The sequence below is a fragment of the Prionailurus viverrinus genome, chromosome B2 (genome assembly GCF_022837055.1).
Source record: "Prionailurus viverrinus isolate Anna chromosome B2, UM_Priviv_1.0, whole genome shotgun sequence".
NCBI lineage: Eukaryota > Metazoa > Chordata > Mammalia > Carnivora > Felidae > Prionailurus > Prionailurus viverrinus.
This window is the reverse complement of record NC_062565.1, coordinates 17130426-17149326: the sequence shown is the minus strand read 5'-3', so window position 1 is coordinate 17149326 and position 18901 is coordinate 17130426. Positions and strand designations below refer to the sequence as shown.

General features: G+C 44.5%; 1 protein-coding gene across 2 annotated transcripts in view; it reads right to left on the bottom strand.

Moving 5' to 3' along the window:
* NEDD9 (neural precursor cell expressed, developmentally down-regulated 9) overlaps window positions 1–17947 on the bottom strand; it is a 184968-nt gene extending 167021 nt beyond the window's left edge. For both annotated transcript variants that reach the window (XM_047859718.1, XM_047859720.1), the window contains exon 1: window positions 17758–17947. The gene's annotated coding sequence lies outside the window, so the exon portion shown is untranslated. The remainder of the gene's footprint in view (window positions 1–17757) is intronic.
* Between the last annotated feature and the right edge of the window lie 954 nt (window positions 17948–18901).

The following is an 18901-nucleotide window of genomic DNA, read 5'->3' as shown; positions in this document are numbered from 1 at the left end:
AAATGAAGTCTTGATGGATGGTCGTATGCTAACAGCCTCCCATTTCATCTCTCTTCCTGCTTTGTGTGCTCTAGGTCTCCCTTCTTCTCTGCATGTCTTAAGTCCTTCGGTAGCACCCTTGGGCCTAGCTACTAGCAACCAGAGCTGCAATGAATACTTTGACCTCGATGTTCTCTGAGCTTCACTTCTTTTTTTTCTGGGTCCCATGATTTATTCTTCAAATTATGAAAGTGAACAACCCGGGTCACGTTATTCTTTCATTTTAGTTTCCTTCTCTTGCTTGCTTTTCTCACTGGAGGGAGAGATTGTGTAGATGTCAAAATTTCGCACTGGGCTGATGATAATCATCCAGGAAATACACACCTACACACTTGGGATATGTCATAAACCACCAAGTCAAAGGTGAACCTCTTTTATTAATAGCAATACACTAGGAATTGAATGTTAAAGGAACAGATCTTCACTGACCATTCACTATGTATAAATTCTATGCAAAGCTTTATAAGGGACAGAAATGACTAAGACGTTTACAAAAGCTTCATTTATTGGACGAGACAGATGCATAACAACTGTCCTAATGTTGAAATAAACTATTGTGCCAAGACTCTTGGTTTCATCATACTCTGTTGTGATATGGCAATCACCATTGATAGTGCACTTTTTTAACCGAAAATTCCTTCCTTACAAAGTTTCTGTCATAGAATCTAACTATTGAGGCAAAATTCAAAGGATTCAGCTAGCCCTGACCAATTTCCAAATCCTTTTTTTGACTAAAATATCCCTCTGAATCGAGAGACTCTGTTTCAATACAGAGGTTTCTCTAGTTCAGCTGAATTAACTTGTGCCACAGCTGTCTACACTGCATTCACAGCCACCTGTGGGATACTCTCCTGCTCATCCCGTTTGCAGAGCCAAAGACATGAAAACCTGGTGAAAGATGAGGTAGAGGGAATTCTGTGATGTAAAGTCGTGATTAATTGCTTAGCCCTGGGAGGGGGTAGGCAGGGGAAGTTGCTTTGCCAGGATTTGTGTTAGCCTGAAAACGATGTACAATTGGATGACTTCAATTATCATGTGAAGATTCACCATCTAGAGGTCATGAAAGAAAATTCTTAGAGCATTAAGAATACATATCCTGAAAAAATGAGGGACATCAACAAAGCATAGGGAATTGAGTAGGAGGGAAGGGCTGTGGTAAGTCCAAACTATGCTCGTTTGGGACATTAAAGTACTAGACTCTAGGAGTATGTTTGACCAAGAAGGGCTCCGCATCATAGTGTGGCATTGTGTGTATTTTGAGGAAATTATTTCTTCCAAACAGTCAGCTACACTTCAAGGCTCCAGCTTCTGTGGGCCAGAGAAGGGAGGGACTTATACCACCCCCATTTCTAGCTGGGGTTTGAAGGATACTCTTTGGCTTATGCTAGTGTGACGTGAATAAATGCATGAGTGTTTTCTGGTCGGGTAGAAGTGAATTAAGATTCCTGATGGAATAATCTTGGTTTCACAGTTATTCTAAATCTTAGCAATTTTTTTTACATTTAATAGTCATGGCTAAAAAATGCTTAGGGCTTCCCAAGTATAAGACAGTTGTGGGGCACCTGGGTGGCTCCGTAGGTTAAGTGTCCGACTCTTGACTTTAGCTCAGGTCATGATCTCAAGATTTGTGAGTTCGAGCCCTGCGTTGGCCTCCTCACTGGCAGTGGGGAGCTGGCTTAGGATTCTCCCTCTCCCTCTCTCTCTTTCTCTGCCCCTCCTCCACTCACTTATCTCTAAAATAAATAAACTAAAAAAAAAAGACACTGTTGTAAGCACTGAATGTATTTTACTTCATCTAAATTCACAACAATCCAATGAGATGATGTGCAGAGAAGAGTTAACACAGCAGGTCTGGGGCTGCTATCCTTAGAAAGCCCTGTTTGAAAGGTTGGCCTTTGGCTGGCATCTGGGAACTTGGATTTCAGGAAGGTTTCCACCATTCCCTGATAAGAATGACTTACTGTAGCTGTTTGTAAAAACAATGTGGTTTGTGTTAACACCTGCTCCCCTTTCTGGGGTTTGAAATTTTGCTATGTTCCAGACAGAGGATGCCTAAGTGGCCAGCCCTCAATCAAAACTCTAGCCTTGAGTCTCTGATGAGCTTCCCTGGTAGACACCATTTCATGCCTGTCATGACTCATTGCTGGAGGAATTAAGCCTATCCCGTGTGACTCCTCTGGAAAAGGATTCTTGGTAGCTTGTACCTGGTTTCCTCTGGACTTTGCCCCATGTACTTTTCCCTTTGCTTATTTCAGCTTGATTCCATTGGGCATAACAGGTCTTAGCTGTGGATATGACTATATGCTGAGTCCTCTGAGTCCCCCTAGTGAGTCATCACACGGGGTGGGCTTGGGGATCCATGGCACACGTGTGTGACATTATTATCATCTCAGTTTTAAAGGTGAGGAGGCGGTTTCATGGAGAGTTTAAGCAAACATCTTAAGGTCACACAGCAGGCACATGGCACCATCAGGGTTTGAATCCAGGCAGGATAGCTACAGAGCCCTTGTTTCCTTCTGGGGAGCCTCTAAACTTACAATAATAATACTTCCCTCATTGGTGGATTGCGAGTCAAAGGAGATATGTTTGCTTAGAACATACTAAATGCTCAATGAAACTATATCATATTATGAGGCACCAAGCCCTCTATCTCTTCTGCCCACTACCCAGGAAAGCTACCATACATTTCCCACAGCTCAATGACACATAGAATGTCTCCAAGAAATTGAAACATCCATGAGGAGGGAAAAGGAAGGGGAATGGTATGCAACTCCATGACTATCTTCTTAAATGTTTATTCTATTTTTGAGAGAGAGAGACAAAGAGAAAGAGAGAGAGGGAGAGAGAGCACAAACAGGGGAGGGGGCAGAGAGAGAGGGATACAGAGAATCCGAAGCAGGCTCTGTGCTGACAACAGACATCCTGATGTAGGGCTTGAACTCTCAAACTGCAAGATCACGACTGGAGCCAAAGTCAGACCCTTGACCAACTGAGCCATCCAGGTGACCCAATGACTATTTTTTAGACAAAAATGTTTATAACAAGACTTTTGCTTTACATGCCAAATGGAGCCTCTACGCTTTCTCTCCTCTTCCCTTGCCTCTTCTCTCTCCTTGGGTCCAGCACGGAGGGGCTGGACACTGTGGTGATAAATTCAGCAGAGCTGGCTGCGTGTTTAGGAGAACTGAAGCAGAAGCAGGAGAGAGGGGCTGGGCAGCTTGGGTTGAGCCCCTTTCATCATGGTCACCCTATTTTCTACCACCCGTCCTCCAGACGGGAACACATTGTCTTGCAGCAGAATACCTAACATTCTGCGTTGCTAAAATTATTTCTCAATCACCCCTTCCTGCATTTCAACCCCCCTAGTTAATGTAGAAACATCCAGTCTCTTTCCATTTGAGGAAACGGAATGACCTTAGCATTCCACAGACTTATTCTTGCACTGCTTTCAAAGAAAAACCACTCTTTCTGTTCAATGCCTGTTGGCTATATGTCAGAGCAAATGTATGGCAACTTGCTGTGTTGCCCTAGTCGATAGATCCAGATGTCCTACTCAGAGCTGAGTTGGCTAAAGCTCACTACACCTACATGGCAGAATTTGGACGGTAATGGAAGATGCCCTTGATGTAAAACCTCATCTTCTCCATCTCCTCCTCTGAATCCCTTTCAGTAGGGAAACAAACTTCCTATTTCGTAGGAAGAAATTGGACTTACAGTGTAAATGGTGGGTGAGCAGTGGCCTGGCGATGCCGAATCAATGAGATCAAATCCTTCCCTGTGAGCACGTTTTGACAAAGTAAAATCGGAGGGAGCCCACGAATATTAGATAGCTGGAAAGAGGACTTGGTCACAACGAGTGCCAAAAGAAGGAGATGGGACCTACCTGTACAGCAGACGTTCCCATGGGAAATCTTGGCCCGTGCTGGTCAGCAGGATGTAAGCAATATGGAAGAGGTGTAAATAAAGACCAAAACCTCCTATCTTGAAATAAAGTGTATTTTCGTCCAAGAAAAATCAATGTCCTCACACCAAAGGCAAGTACACTGTCAGGATCCACTGGGAAGAGTTGCCTGGTCATTGGATAAACTCTTTTAAGCCAATGACTCAGTGAAAAAACCCGAGTTTCAGTCCTAGCTATATCTGGTGCTCAACCTGCCCAAGTTTACATGAGTTACCTCATTGATTCTATCTCTATTTCAGTTTCATCATTGGTAGAGTGGGGGATATAATAATGCTCCCAGGATGCCAGTAGACATTGGGTAAGATGATGTGGGTCAATGTGCTGACTGAACTGTAAATTAGTACCTAAATGTTAGCTATGAATGTTTCGCTCCGATAACGTTAGCTATCACCAAGACTGAAGAGAAAAATCAAATGTGAAATAAAAACCTAGTTTTCATTGTATTGAGCGTTCAGAAAGGAGGGTAAGTTACCTCAAGCGTAGAGCCTTTTAATGCTAAATTACAAATGGAAAGGGTATTGCAATAAACTCAGTTGTATGACCAATCAAAATATTAACTTTTCCTCATTGTAGCAGCTTAATCCTTCCTCCTGAGTTGGTCTGCTACAAACCACACGCAGCAGTCTAAAAGGTGATTGGGCATCAATGAAGACTTAGGTCAGAGTCTCTGGAGTGGCCAGTGATTTAGTTTCTTGGATTAAGGAAGTCAACACCCTCACCAATGGCTGGGTAAAAATAACATTCCTTTCTATTGTGATCATCCTACATCAAGGCAATGTTTGAGGTTTAAGCAGCACAGTGTGATGTGCCTGCTACAGTTATTATGTGGTTGAACTTCTAAAACACACAGCAGCACAAATGTGTTTTATCAATCTTTGCTGTTGGTACGAATCTTGGAGAAAGCAAAGTTGCGTCACTTCCCAATGCAGCTCACTCTAAAATGGATCGTTATGCTAAGGCACTCATCATGCCTGTTAGATTCAGATTCATCTGCTCGGAGCCCTTCACCCCCCTCCCCCACCCCAGCCCCCCCCCTCCCCGCTCTGCTCCCCATCATTCAAATACTCTGCGCTCTCTTCAAAAATGCTGCATACAGACTCATTAAGTTCAGAGTAAGCTGCAATTAGTAAGCCTGTCAGCTTCTCTTACAAGGAACTTATTTTTCAGTGGAAATTTTTGTAATGGTTCCTGTCTGATCTTTAACTCTTCCCTGGAGACCAAACTCCCCAGCTCAATTCTTGGCAGTGCGATCCTGAGAGTGAGTGATACCCCTTTGGACCAATTAATTACCGCAATTTCTTAAATTTAGCCACTAGCTGTTTGGCACCTTCCACACAGCACCCCTTGCAAAGAAATCCTGCAGAGCTCTGAAATGCCTGACCCCCCTGTCTGTACCCTCAGAGATTTGTAAGCCTGGATCCTGGTCCTCAAAATGCCTCCTCAAGTGTGGTCAGGGGTAGTAAGCAAAAAAAAGAAAAAAAAAGCCTCCGTGTTTCAGGGACTCACCTGCATTTATTTTACTGGGTGAGGGTGATGAGGTGATTGCCAATGTCTCCCAGCTCAACAACCAAGGGACTGCTTAGAACGTCCTGCGTGTCACCTGGATGTTGCTTCTCCCCTGGGCCCACGGGGCCATTTGCAAGTTGAGAAGCGGGGATAGGAATGTAGGGTAACTAGGAATCCCAAGAGATGGAGTAAGGTTTTCAACTTAGAAGGCAAAGCAATGACGATCTGTTTAACTTACAGATAAAATAAACATTATGTCATTTATCAGTTCCTGGGATTCCTCACAAGCCCAGAAAATCAAGGGTTGTCTATGTCTCTAAAGAGGTAAATACAACGATTTTGTTTTTCTATTTGAGTCACACGGGGGTAACTACTAAAACACTTGGGTATGTTACAAATCAACATACAATGAAAGAAATCATCCCAGTAGTTTTCTGACTTTAAGCCCACTTGAACAAAGTCCCATGCTGGCAGGGACTATTGGTACTATTTCCAACATAGCTCAGCACGCTGTAGGGAATCCATAAATATTTGTTGACTGGTGACTGATATGCACGCTGATCTCCACGAGGACAAAGGATATCCTCCTTATATTTCATCTCAATACTTATACCTATGAGCTCATGTTTATCATCTAGGTAATGAAATATCCTTTTGGCCTTCTTTACAGAGGTGGAGATGAATTTAATTGGGTTATTTTATTCATCCGAGAAGTGTTTGGGTTTTGTTTTTGCACGCTCTTCTCTTCTGGCGTTCTTCTCTTGTCGGACCCTATTGGCTCTTTAGGCCCCTTCTCTTTTATGAAAACTTATTCTCTCTCCTCCTCTTCTTCCTCATACTTAGTACGTACTGAGCATTTAATGTGTCAGACACAGCTCTAAGTGTTTTGCGTAGATTGACTCATAGAACCCTCAAACCCATGTACTGACTCAAAAGAACCCCACCGAGTGAGGTATCACTGCTCTTACCTCCCTTCTGCAGATGAGAAATGGAGAAACAGAAAGGTACAGTGGTAACCTCTTCAAGGCCACACAACAGAAAAGAGGTAGAGGTGGGATTCGAACCCAGGTCATTGGCTCCAGAGCTGCCCTCTTAAGTATTCCACTGGTTATCCAGATCTCCTGAATTCTGGTGATCCCTTTTGTTGTTGTTGTTGTTGTTGTTTACAAGAAGATAGTTAATAATCCTCATTTTGTTAAAAATAGGCTAATACTCTCTGCTGTATTGTATCTGTTGCTTCGATTTTAGTCCACATTTTTTTGTATCTTTGTGGTATAGATCACCTTTATTCTTTTTTAACAGTAGCATAGGGATGCCTGGGTGACTCAGTCAGTGAAACATCCGACTCTCGATTTCAACCCAGGTCGTGATCTCATGGTTCGTGAGTTTGAGTCCCGAGTCGGGCTCCATGCTGACAGTGGGGAGCTTGCTTGGGATTCTCTCTCTCTCCCCCTCCCCATCTCCCCCCTGCCCCCCCTCTCAAAATAAATAAACTTAAAAACAATTTTTAAATAAACAACAACAACAACAAAAAACCACACACAAAACCCCAGAAGCATAGTAATCCGTAAGTGTGGATTCCCAAATTATAATGAGGATCCTCCTGATGGACGTTGTGACAGTGTTCACACTTTCGATATCAGGCACAACTGCATTTCAAATCCCCGCAAAATAAAGAAACACATGCTAGGTTGAAGTCAAAGAGAGAGTGTTGGGTCAGGTAGCTCTTCCGTGCCATTAAGAAATAAATTATTCAGCAGAGAGAAAATAAGACAGAGATAAGGCCAGCACTTCTCTAAGTGCGTATTATTGAAGGAATATTACTGCCGCGGGTATTAACTCATGTATGTAAAAACCCTTTTCTCTGCGCAACACTTTAACTGTGAAATAGACATTTCGCTGTTAAATCATGCTGGCAGGGACCCAGGAGGGCCAATCACGGGCCTGCTTGGAGGAAGGCATCACATGAAACAATTCCTGAACTCTTCCTATGGCTGAAGCAAGCAGCCAGCCATGTATTCTCTGAAGACTGCTCAGGCCCAAAACATTCTTTGCTCTGCTCTATCGAGATGGACTCTGCTTTTCAATCAGGCTGTTATTCAAATACTGGAGCAGGTCCAAATTTGCTTTCCTGAGGAAAAGCCTGTCTCTGCCTCCAGCATGCGTAGTCCAAGAGGGCGGGCTCCCGGCCCCTCACCGGGGACAACCAGGCCTGCCCCCCATTCTTTCAGTGTGCGAGGGGGGGTGTCTCCTGCCTCTGCCCTCCCACTATCTGCACTCAAGTCAAAGGGACCAGCTTGCAGGTCCCCCAGGAGCGTCCTGGTGCACAGCCACCTCGATCCGCTGCTCAGACCGCCTCTTATTCCCCCTCACAATCTCCTCATGCTTTTCTAGGTCTTTCCCACTCCGCGAGGCCGGCCATCTGAGCCTCAGCTCTCCCGAGCAGGCTTCCTGACTCAAAGAACTCTCCTTCTTCATGGTGACACTGGCCTCTAACACTCACTTGGTGATCCACTCACTCATTCACTCACTCCTTTGTTTATCCATCCATTCTTATGCGCCTATCAATGCCAGAGACACAGCAGTGAACAAAACTAAGTCCAGGGGAGTAAACAAAAAATAAGCAAATACACAGGTATTTACAATGACAGGTGGCGGTAAGTGCAGGTAATGGCGGGAGTGTTGGAGGCATATATATATATGTATAAATAAATATATATATTTATTATATATAAATAAATATATTTATTATATATAAATATATAATATATTATATATTTATATGTATATAAATATATAATATATATAAATATATATTTATTTATTATATATAAATATGTATATTTATTATATATAAAATGGTCAGGGAAGACTAGCGTGATAAGGTGTGACCTGATTGCTGAGGGAAGGGGGGAGCCTGGCAAGTAAGACTCAGAAGGTCCTTCCAGTGCAGAAGTCCTGAGTCGGGTGCATAATTGGCCTTTTAGGGGAACATTAAGGAAGCCACTTAGCGGCCTTTTAAGAGTGGTCTTTGCTTTGCAAACAAATGTGTGGTTTTTTCCTCAACTTGAGGGTAAGCTTCCTGAGAGGGGGTGGGTAATCCGTGATAAAGTGTCATGATGCTTTCTTTCTTCAGTAAAATTCCACTGTCTGAAGTATACCAATCAAAGTTTTTGGTAAGGGCTGGAAAGGGCACAAGGATACTTGGATAGGATTATAACCCCTAGGTTGTGGCCCTCGAATATCCCAGTAAAATACCAATGTTCTTAGAGTGTAAGTTATGCCTAGGCTCATAGGCCCAGAGCCGCATACAGCACTTAGCAAGCAGGCACAGATAACCTCATCACTTAAAAAAAAATGGATTCTCAGGGAGCCTGGGGGCTCAGGAAGTTGACTGTCTGACTCTTGATTTCTGCTCAGGTCATGATCTCATGGTTCGTGGGATCAAGCCCTGCATCAGGCTCTGTGTTGACAGCGGGGTGCCTGCTTGGGATTCTCTCTCTTCCTCTCTTTCTCTGTCCTTCCCCCACTTGCTCTCTCTCTCTTAAAATAAACAATTAAAAAACTTTTAATTAAAAAATGGATTCTCAGCTCTAAATAAAATGAACTAATCCCTTTATTTCTAATAACTGCCCTTGCTTCAGACAAAATACCAAGAGTGCAATGAAAACAGAGGCCAATAAAGTAAATAACTTAAAGCAACCAACCAAAGGAATATCATCAAACAGTCCTAGCTGAGCCTTTCCAAATCAGTGCTTCTCAAATCATAACACCTCTATTAAGTGGTTCTTTTATCCATCTTGCCATAAAAATAGAGAAATATGAAAAAAAAAACTATGTACAAAATAGTTCGGTCACTTTATTTTAAATACAACTGTATGCAATTTGTTAATCCTCACTGTCATTTATAACTGAATTATATGTACCTTGGAAAGCTGTACAAAGGAGAGCATGCTGTGTGTGATTGTTGAAATGTGTTTATGGTCGTTCTATAATTTACATCTGAGGTCCCTCCTCAACCAGGAATTCCATGAAGACACAACCTTATTATATCCCAGCACCATGTTATCAAGTAAATTGGATTTGATTGGCTCATGTTGTATTTGTAGTGCTTCTTGTAGGCATAAATCTTACAAGGGATTTTAATTCCTTGGGCATCTCTTCTGCATGATTTCCTTAAAGATGGGGATTTTGTCTACTTAGCTTCATTGTTGAATCCTCAGTACCCAGCACAGTGTCCGCCCACAGGGGGCCCTTCACTAATGTTGAGCAAATAACTAACTGATTTTCTGAAATGAGATATGGTATCTGTGATTGCTAATTTTATGTGTCAACTTGGCCAAGCCAAGAGATCCCCATATTTGATCAAACATTATTCTAGATGTTTCTATGAAGTTACTAGTCAGGTAAGATGAAAATTTAAATTAGTTGACTCTGAGGAAAGCAGATAGCCCTCTATGATGTGGGTGAGCCTCATCTAATCAGTTGAAAGCCTTAAGAGAAAAAGACTGATTGCCCCTGAGGAAGAATTCTGCCAGCCGACTCTGTCTTCGCACTCAGCTGCAACATCCCCTCTTCCTCGGGTCTCCGAGGAACTTGCCAGCTTCCATAGAAGCATAAGCCGATTCCTTAAAAGAAAGCTCTCTGTATCGTTACACATACACTCACATGCTATTGGCTCTGCTTGTCTAAAGAACCCTGGCTAATTCAGTATGCCTTACTCATTTACTCTCTCAATGAATCAGTCAACACATGCTATTTACCAAGAATCATTCTCACTCACCGAGGCCCCACAGCCGCCAAAGCCAGACCAGTGATACAACCCAGATAGCTTGCTTTTTTTTTTTTTTAATTTGAGAGAGAGAGATAGAGAGTGCTCAAGTGGGAGAGGGGGACAGAGGGAGAGAAAGAGAATCTTAAGCAGGCACCATGTTCAGCGCAGAGCCCGACATGGGCCTCAATCCCACGATCATAGGATCCTGGGATCATGGCCTGAGCCAAAACTCAAGAGTGGGATGCTCAACTGCCTAAGCCACCCAGGTGTCTCCCCACCTCCGACAGCTTTTGACCTTAATTTCTCCACTCCAGTGGAGGACCAGAGAGCATTACCTCCTCAAAGTTTCATTTCTCTTGTGATGCAAAGCACCTGTACATCTCTCTAGAGAAACAGGTGCCAAGAGAACATTGTACTTGTCAAAGCTGTGTTGTGATGGTGTTATGGGAGGCACCAATTTACTACTGTAATTTTAGGGGAAAATACTTCCCAGGGCGATGCTGAGACATTAATAGTATCACTTCCTCTAAATATTTCCACTCTTTAGAGTGAAGCTGTGGGTGGGGAATTTCCGTCATGGAAACTAGCCAAAAGGTTACAAAAGGTTCACGGACACGGTACCACTTGATGTGTGGCAGATAATTGGTCCCCCCATAAGGCTAAGGAAAAGACGAATCTAAAAATACATCAGCTGGAAGCCTCTAGGGGAGCACGGCATGAAATCTGGTTCTCTTGGGGATCTAGCAACGAGATTAGCAGTCACGGAGTCTATCTGTGGACCTGAGGGAGGATGCTTCTGTAGAGTCCATATTCACATAGACCCTCCCACTGAGGGTTTGTGTGGTAGGTGAAGTGGACATTGAGAGTGAAAGCCTTCCTTCATGTGCCTGCAGGAAGCACAGTTCACCCCTGGGAGTATGTTTTCTCTCTGGGAGTCATTTTTATCTCTTTCTTCCTTCCCCTTTAAGGCCCCTCCTCTCCTTTGATGTCTTTTTCCTTCTGGCTCTCGGTTCCCTAATTCATTTACCTCTTACCTCCAGTGGAAGCCTGTTTCTAGCATGAAGCCAGGCCTCACGCCTCTGCTGGTAGTGTTTTGTGCATGAGAGAGGGAGAGATCTGGGGAGCATTCCTGAAATTATACCCTGAGCCTTCATCAGTGGCAATTACCTAGCACTGTCAATGGGGAGAAATGATAAATAGACTGTCATATGTCCACTTGATAGAATGCTATACAGCCATCAAAATAACTCGTCAACACCTATTTGCATCGATGTGGATTAACCTTCAGAAACAATGTTGAGCCAACACGTTCCAGTTATGGAAGGATATATACAGTATGATCATATTTGCTTAAAGTTACCAAACAGGAAAAAATAAACAGCATATACAATACACATAAATTACATATTAATTAATTTTTATATAAATAAATTTAGACATAACTTACAGTCCACATATGATATATCTGTATCTATAGACATATGAGGCATATCTAAAAAGAAAAGTAAGGGAGAATGATTAACACAGAACTTAAGAGAGCAGTTCCCTTTGTGGGGGGCATGGGTAGAAACTGATACAATTGGCTGGGGGCATGAATCAGGCCTCAAGGGTTGGTAAGGTTTATTTCTATTACTATTTAGAAGGTAGGCACACGTAACACATGCTTCTTTGTAGTATGAAATGTTTTCCAATACCTAAAAATTTTTCCTAAAGTGAAGTTTGTGCAGATTATTAATCCTCATTTATCATCTTCCTTGGAAAACGAAGGGAGGGGCTTGGGGGATAACAGCTGCTTATAAAAATCAAAGAGAACGTTAGCAGAGTTATAGACCTCCATTCACCAAAGCTTCCAGTCGGAACCGAAGGTGAAAAAGAATTGTGGATGTACTGATACCTTCACTCGTTACCTCCCTTCACCATTGCTTGACTTACTTCTGACTCCCCAGGATGCTTCCTTAGGGCAGAACCACCATGTAATGGAGCCGGGAAGGGTGTCAATTTCAAGCTATCATCACTGCCTGGATATTTGGGAGCTATGTGGGTGCAGTGTTGATTTGAATGATCAAAACAGTCTGCAGCAAAGGGTGGCTTGGACACCCCAGCCTGGGACGTCCCTGTCATTCGTGGCCCTGTGGCACGCACACATGGCAGGTGCTGGGTGGAATGAGACTCAGCTGTGGCCTTGAGGAGCTCCCGCTCTAATGAAGCTCTGCCAGTCTTCTCTCAAAGTCCTGCCTCCCAGTGTCTACCATATCAGTTGTGCTCCCAGCACAATTAGTAACATGATTTTTTTTTCCTTTCAATCGGCTCACTTTTCTTTTTTAACTTGAAGATATTTACTTATACTAAAAGAAAGTTTATACCACTCCTGCAGGTGAATAGCCAGTGCCGCTACAGTTAGTAGAAGGTAATCATGGAAAACAGATGCAGGAAAACAAAACTATGCTGGTGAATTTTAGCTGGCTCTTGTTGACTGCTGATGGCTCATAGTCCAAGGCTCCCTTTCTCCTTGTTAAAAAGGTAAATGGCCAATGGTTAGAGAATGTTAAGATCAGGCCAATCTCAAACGATCAGGAGAGTGAAAATGGAAAAGTTTTCTGTGGCAAGGTCTAGTGACAGCATGATTATATGCTATATCTGTGTATTGTGTATATCCTGTGGTGCCCCACAGTTTGGAAACTTTGATCAAAGGAGTTGCCAGGAGACAGATAAGCGGAAGGAAAATGGAGGGCATTTGGAGTAAGGTGTGGTACAGTTTTGCACAGGACATGTTACATCTAAAGGAACTCTCCCTGGGGCGCCTGGCTGGCTCTGTTGGAAGAGCATGTGACTCTTGATCTCGGGGTTGTGAGCCGGAGCCCCACGCTGGATGTAGGGATTAGTTAAAAATAAACTATTTTCATTACTTTTTAATGTTTATTTATTTTTGAGAGAGAGAGAGAGAGAGCCGGGGAGGGGCAGAGAGAGAAGGAGACACAGTATCGGAAGCAGGCTCCAGGCTCTGAGCTGTCAGCACCGAGGCTCGAACTCATGAATTGCAAGATCATGACCTGAGCAGAAGTCAGACACTCAAACGACTAAGCCACCCAGATGCCCTAAAAATAAGCTCTTTAAAAAAAATAAAGGATCAGGGGCGCCTGGGTGGCTCAGTCGGTTGGGCGTCCGACTTCGGCTCAGGTCACGATCTCGCGGTATGTGAGTTCGAGCCCCGCGTCAGGCTCTGTGCTGACTGCTCAGAGCCTGGAGCCTGTTTCAGATTCTGTGTCTCCCTCTCTCTCTGACCCTCCCCCGTTCATGCTCTGTCTCTCTCTGTCTCAAAAATAAATAAATGTTAAAAAAAAAAAAATTAAAAATAAATAAATAAATAAATAAAGGATCTCTCCCTGTGTACCTGGGTCCTTTCTCTAAGCAGGATCTCATAAGGGGCTGAGGAGGACGTCCTCCATATGGCCCTGAATAGATATGAGGGATATCAAAATGCAGATGCCCAAGTAAACGGGGAACAGTGGGTGACATGACCTGAATATGCACAGGGCTGTGTAGCAGCTTGAATTTCCCCAGAAGCAGACCCTGACTCATATTCGAGTGCATGTACTTTGTTTGTTTGTTTACTTTTAAAGTTTACTTATTTGTCCCGAGAGAGACAGAGACAGTGCAAGTTGGGGATGAAAAGAAAGAGAAGGAGAGAGACAATCCCAAGCAGGCTCCTTACTGCCAGCACAGAGCCTGACACCGGGCTCAAACTCGTGAAACCAGGAGATCAGGACCTGAGCCCAAACCAAGATGCTTAACTGACTGAGCCACCCAGGCCCCCTCAAGTGCGGGTAGTTTAACCAATGATCCCAGGACACCTTGCTGGAGAGCAGGAAGCCAGGGAAGAGTCGTGAGAAGGGACGGCACATAAAAGGTCAGTTATCAAGCCGGCTACCCCTGTGGCAACTGAGCTTAAGTTCACGTGGAAACTTTAGGGAATCGGTAAAACGTGCGTCTTAGAGTTATTCCACTCAGGCCTGAGGGAGCTGGGATGTTTACGGCCCACTCGAGAGTTGGATTCTGGGCCTTTTCATTTGCCTTTAAGCAATTACAGTGGCCCTACTTGGCTTGGAGAAATCTCTCAGGTCCTGAGATAAAGACTCAGGCTGTTAGAAGTTAGTTCAGTCCTGATGAGGCCCAAAGGATGTAGGTAGGAAACTGTTTTCACTCCACCCTTCCTCTGCTAGAAACTTCAAAAACGTGTCATGCTTGACCCATACCACAGCATTCCAAGAGGGCTCTTTCTCCTCATTTACATACAGAGAAAGAGGCTCTATCATTTTAGGCATCATTTGCCCAAAGTCAGGCAGCCTGTGTTCTACACCCCTGGTTACACCTTCCCGGTCGTCTTCTTTTTTAACATCGAGGTGAAATTCACATGACATACATTAGACATTTGCAAGAGGACAATTCAGCGGCATTCAATATGGTCACAATGCTGTGCCAACACCACCTGCATCTGGCTCCAAAATATTTTTATCACCCCCACAGGAAATCTCCTACTCAGTAATGGCCACTGGTAGCCATCAACCTGCACTCTGTCTCTACTGACTTACCCATTCTGGGTATTTCATATAAATGGAATCAAGTACTTCTTGTGCCTGGTGTCTTTCACTTTGCACAGTGCCTTTGAGACTTAACCCTGCTGTGGGATGTATTAGTAGTTCATTTTTTCTTTGGTGGCTGCATAATATTCCGTTGCGTATGGACATACCACAATTTGTCTCTCCACTCATCTGCTGATGGACATTTAAGCTGCTTGCCATCTCAGGCTATTGTGAATAGTGCTGCTAGGAAAGTGTGCACACATGTACATATTTGAGTCCCTGTCTTCAGTTCTCTTGGATGTTTTACTAGGAGTAGAATTGCTGGGTCACGTGGCAATTTTGCATTTCTCTTTTCAAGAACTGCGCTAGTCTTCTTGTGGGGGCTCCTTCTCCTCTAACTTCTATTTATTTATTTATTAAAAAAACTTTTTTAACATTTATTTACTTATTGAGAGAGAGGGATGGAGCACGAGCAGGGGAGGGTCAGAGAGAGAGGGAGACACAGAATCTGAAGCAGGCTCCAGGCTCTGAGCTATCAGCCCAGAGCCTGACGTGGGGCTGGAACTTACGAACCGCGAGATCATGACCTGAGCCGAAGTCGGATGCTTAACCGACTGGACCACCCAGGCACCCCATCCTCTACCTCTATTTAAATGTTAGAATTTCTTGGGGCGCCTGGGTGGCTCAATCGGTTAAGCATCCGACTTCGGCTCAGGTCATGATCTGGTGGTTCCTAAGTTCCAGCCCCACGTTGGGCTCCAGGCTGCCAGCTCTCTCTCTGCCCCTCCCCCACTCATGTTCCTTCTCTCTCCCTCTCTCTCTCAAAAACAAACACTAAAATAAAATAAAGGTTAGAATTTCTTGAGATTCGATTCTAAGCCACCCTCTCCTTTCCCATTTGATACTTTCCCTCAAGCATGTATCACCCACAATCATGGTTGCAATTACCAAATCTATGCCAAGGATCCCCAGACCTCTCCCCTGAGCTCTAGATATTGGCCAGTGTCGAATGCCTGACTGACATCTGCATTTGGATCAATTCTAGAACTGAACCAACCCAAGCCTGGTCCCCACCAGCTTCCCCAGTCTCAGTGACTGGCTATAACATCATCAAAATCCGTTTGAATGTGCAAACCGGGAAACTGGGGGTCATCTCTGACCCTTCTCCCCTCGCTCTCCCTTTCTGTCCACCACCAAGTGCCGTCGAGTTTCCTTTCTAGCTGACTTTTAAATTTGTGTAATTCTGTCTCCACTGTGACCACTCTTGTCTGTATTCACGTAGATACACTTGCCTGGCTGACTTTCTCCACCTTCTGATTGGTCTCCCTGTCTCTAGATGTGGTCCCTTTCCATCCGTCCTCCACACCTATTCTAACAGCCGTGGAGGACCCCTCTACCTTCTCCGTGGCTTTTAGAATAAGCAGCATCTTTCATGCTGCACTTTGGGCTAATTTGACCCACTATCCCCTCGCCTCCCGCTACACTGGCCTTGATTTTGCCAGATAATTCTGTGGTCTCCTACCTCAGGAAACGGTCTCTGCTGTTCTCTCTGCCTGGAGCGTAGCCTTGTGAACTCCTACGCCTTTTTTTTCAATTCTAGTCTCATTTTCTTTCTAGAAACCTCCCTGCCTCCCAGACGAGATCAGCTTCCCCCACAATATGTTGCGATCCTTATCGCATTTGTGTAATTAGTAATTAACGTCTGCTTCTCCCCTGCGCCGTAAACTTTTTGGAAGCAGGGCAAGGTCCGTTTTCCTTCATCTTATGTAAGTTTTGACTTAAAAGCAGCTGCCCCATGAATGAACTAATTAATGAGAAATGGTGGAGCTCCAACTCAAAGCTGATTTCTCATCCTGCCCTTTCTACTGCTCCACTTTGCCCCACTCTTAAAACAGGGATGTCTTTGCAGATTGGAAGGAATTTATCCCCAAACTGGAAGGAAGTAGAAACAAGGAGGAAAATCACTTGACTTGTTCCCAGGGTCCTGTCATGGGCTCTTCACACCCACTTCTGGTGGGAACCAACTTTCTGGGAGGCGGGGGAAAGCTCCTCAAACAGGGGTTAAGAAGACCAGAGCACACACCCTCAGCTCTCATCATGGGCACACAGGGCAGAAAACCAGCCCGCCAACGTCCACACAGCTTTGAACAACATGCAACGCTTTTCGAATGGCATTCCCTTGAAAGTTGTCCGTGTTTTTCATTTTGAAATGATTTCAGCAAGATGAAAAGGCTGTCTCAATTCCTTTGTGGAAGAAACGCTACCGAATGAATGAATGACTCAAGGGAATTAGTAAATACAGAAAAAAGAAAGGATGGAGAAGTTGAGGTGGCCCAGTGCGAACAGGCAGAAGTGTGATTTGTCCTCAACCCCTTAGAGATGATGCTGATGGCCAGTTCTCTGCAGAGCCAATCAACCCTGAGTCGAATCCCCAATCACCATTTCCTACCCCTCCAGGCTGAGTCCCAGAGGGACTGAAAATGACATTATGAATGATTTTAGTCCATCATAATGTGCAAGTGACAGCCCACACTTTGAAGTATTGAAATAAGTTAGGAGAAGCCAAAGCTCAAGGTTATCACAGGTATGCTCTCTGCGGAGGGCAGCAAGGGGGAGGAGCCATCCAGCTCACACACCCGGAAGCACCTCCCCAAGATGATTTCAAAAATAGAATCATGTAGGTTTCAGGTTGCTTTAAAGCCAGTGCCTGCGGGTCGACTGGAAAGAATCCTGGAGTCCCTCTTTCCACTTTTGGGACGTGTTGAGGCCCTCTCAGCTCCAGTTCAGGGGTGTCAACAGAGGGGAACACTAACAGATGTCTGATACCAGCTCAGGAAGTCAGAGTCTGAGTGAGTCCCACCCCCCCGTCAGGCCACAACAAGTGTCTGAGAACTTACCCAGGGCAGAGCCACTGCTGCTGGATCGTCTGATCTCACTGGTATTCTCTCCCTCTCCCCAGTCAGGCAGGTGGGAGCTGGGAGCTCAGTCCTGCCTCATCCCGATGCTTGTGTCTTGCCCCCGCCACCAGATTCGCTTCTAAAGGCAGCTGCAAGCATTACCCTACTGAGCAACCACACACATAGACTGTGAACAGGGTTTGTGTGTGTTTTTCCTTCCGGTTGCTGCAAGTGATGTTGTCTCAGTTCATTTCCTCTCTGTGTCTTTTTTTTTTTTTTTTTTCATACACTGGGGGCGATATGTAGTTTAGGGGCAGGTGAGAAATCTAGCTCTCATCGCTACTGCTTGCTCTTTTGAGAAAGAGAGGTGATCTTTAAATTATCATTGCAATGGCATTCTGCAGAGTGGCATAAACTCCTTTCTAGGCTGCCTGGAGGCAAACATTCGGCTATGTTAAGGCCAACCAAATCAGGGTTTTGTGGTTTTACGGACTTAATAGACTAAAGAATTCCACTATAAGTTGACACGAAGCAACTTTTCATTCGACCAGTATTTTTTGAGTCTGTGCACTGATAGGCACCCTGCTAGGGGCTAGGCACCCAGATGGAGCATCCCAGTGTGGAATGGAGGCCTAGACTGAGCATGTGGAAAGGACCTTGGAAGTTCCTTAGTCCCAAACCTTTGTCTTCTGGCTGTGCCTCTGGGTAGCAGACAAGTGGTCTGGTCTGAAGCTAACTACCTGGTGGTTGCCCTTTAAGCGCCTTTGGTCTTTCTGGGCCTCAACTTCCTCATCTGTAAAATGGGACAGTCATAGGATTGTTGCGAGAGTTAAATTAGTTACTATATGTAAAGCGCTCAAAGAGTGGCTGTCACAAGTCAGTAGGTAGGCAGGATATGAGCGTTTGCTGTCATCACTAGTGGTGAGTTATATTATTATAAGCTCAGTCCTTTGGTTTTTCCTTCTCTTCCCACTTCCCGTCCCTCGCTGGTGCCTAGGAAGGGACTGGGGGACAGAGAGGGTTGAGGAGAGAGGGAGATGGTTTGAAGGATCGATACTCCCCCGTGATCAGGTAGAGTTCCTGCTCCAGGGTCAACACAAAGAACAGCACTGCCCTTGACCTTCCCCCTCATCTTTGATCTCCG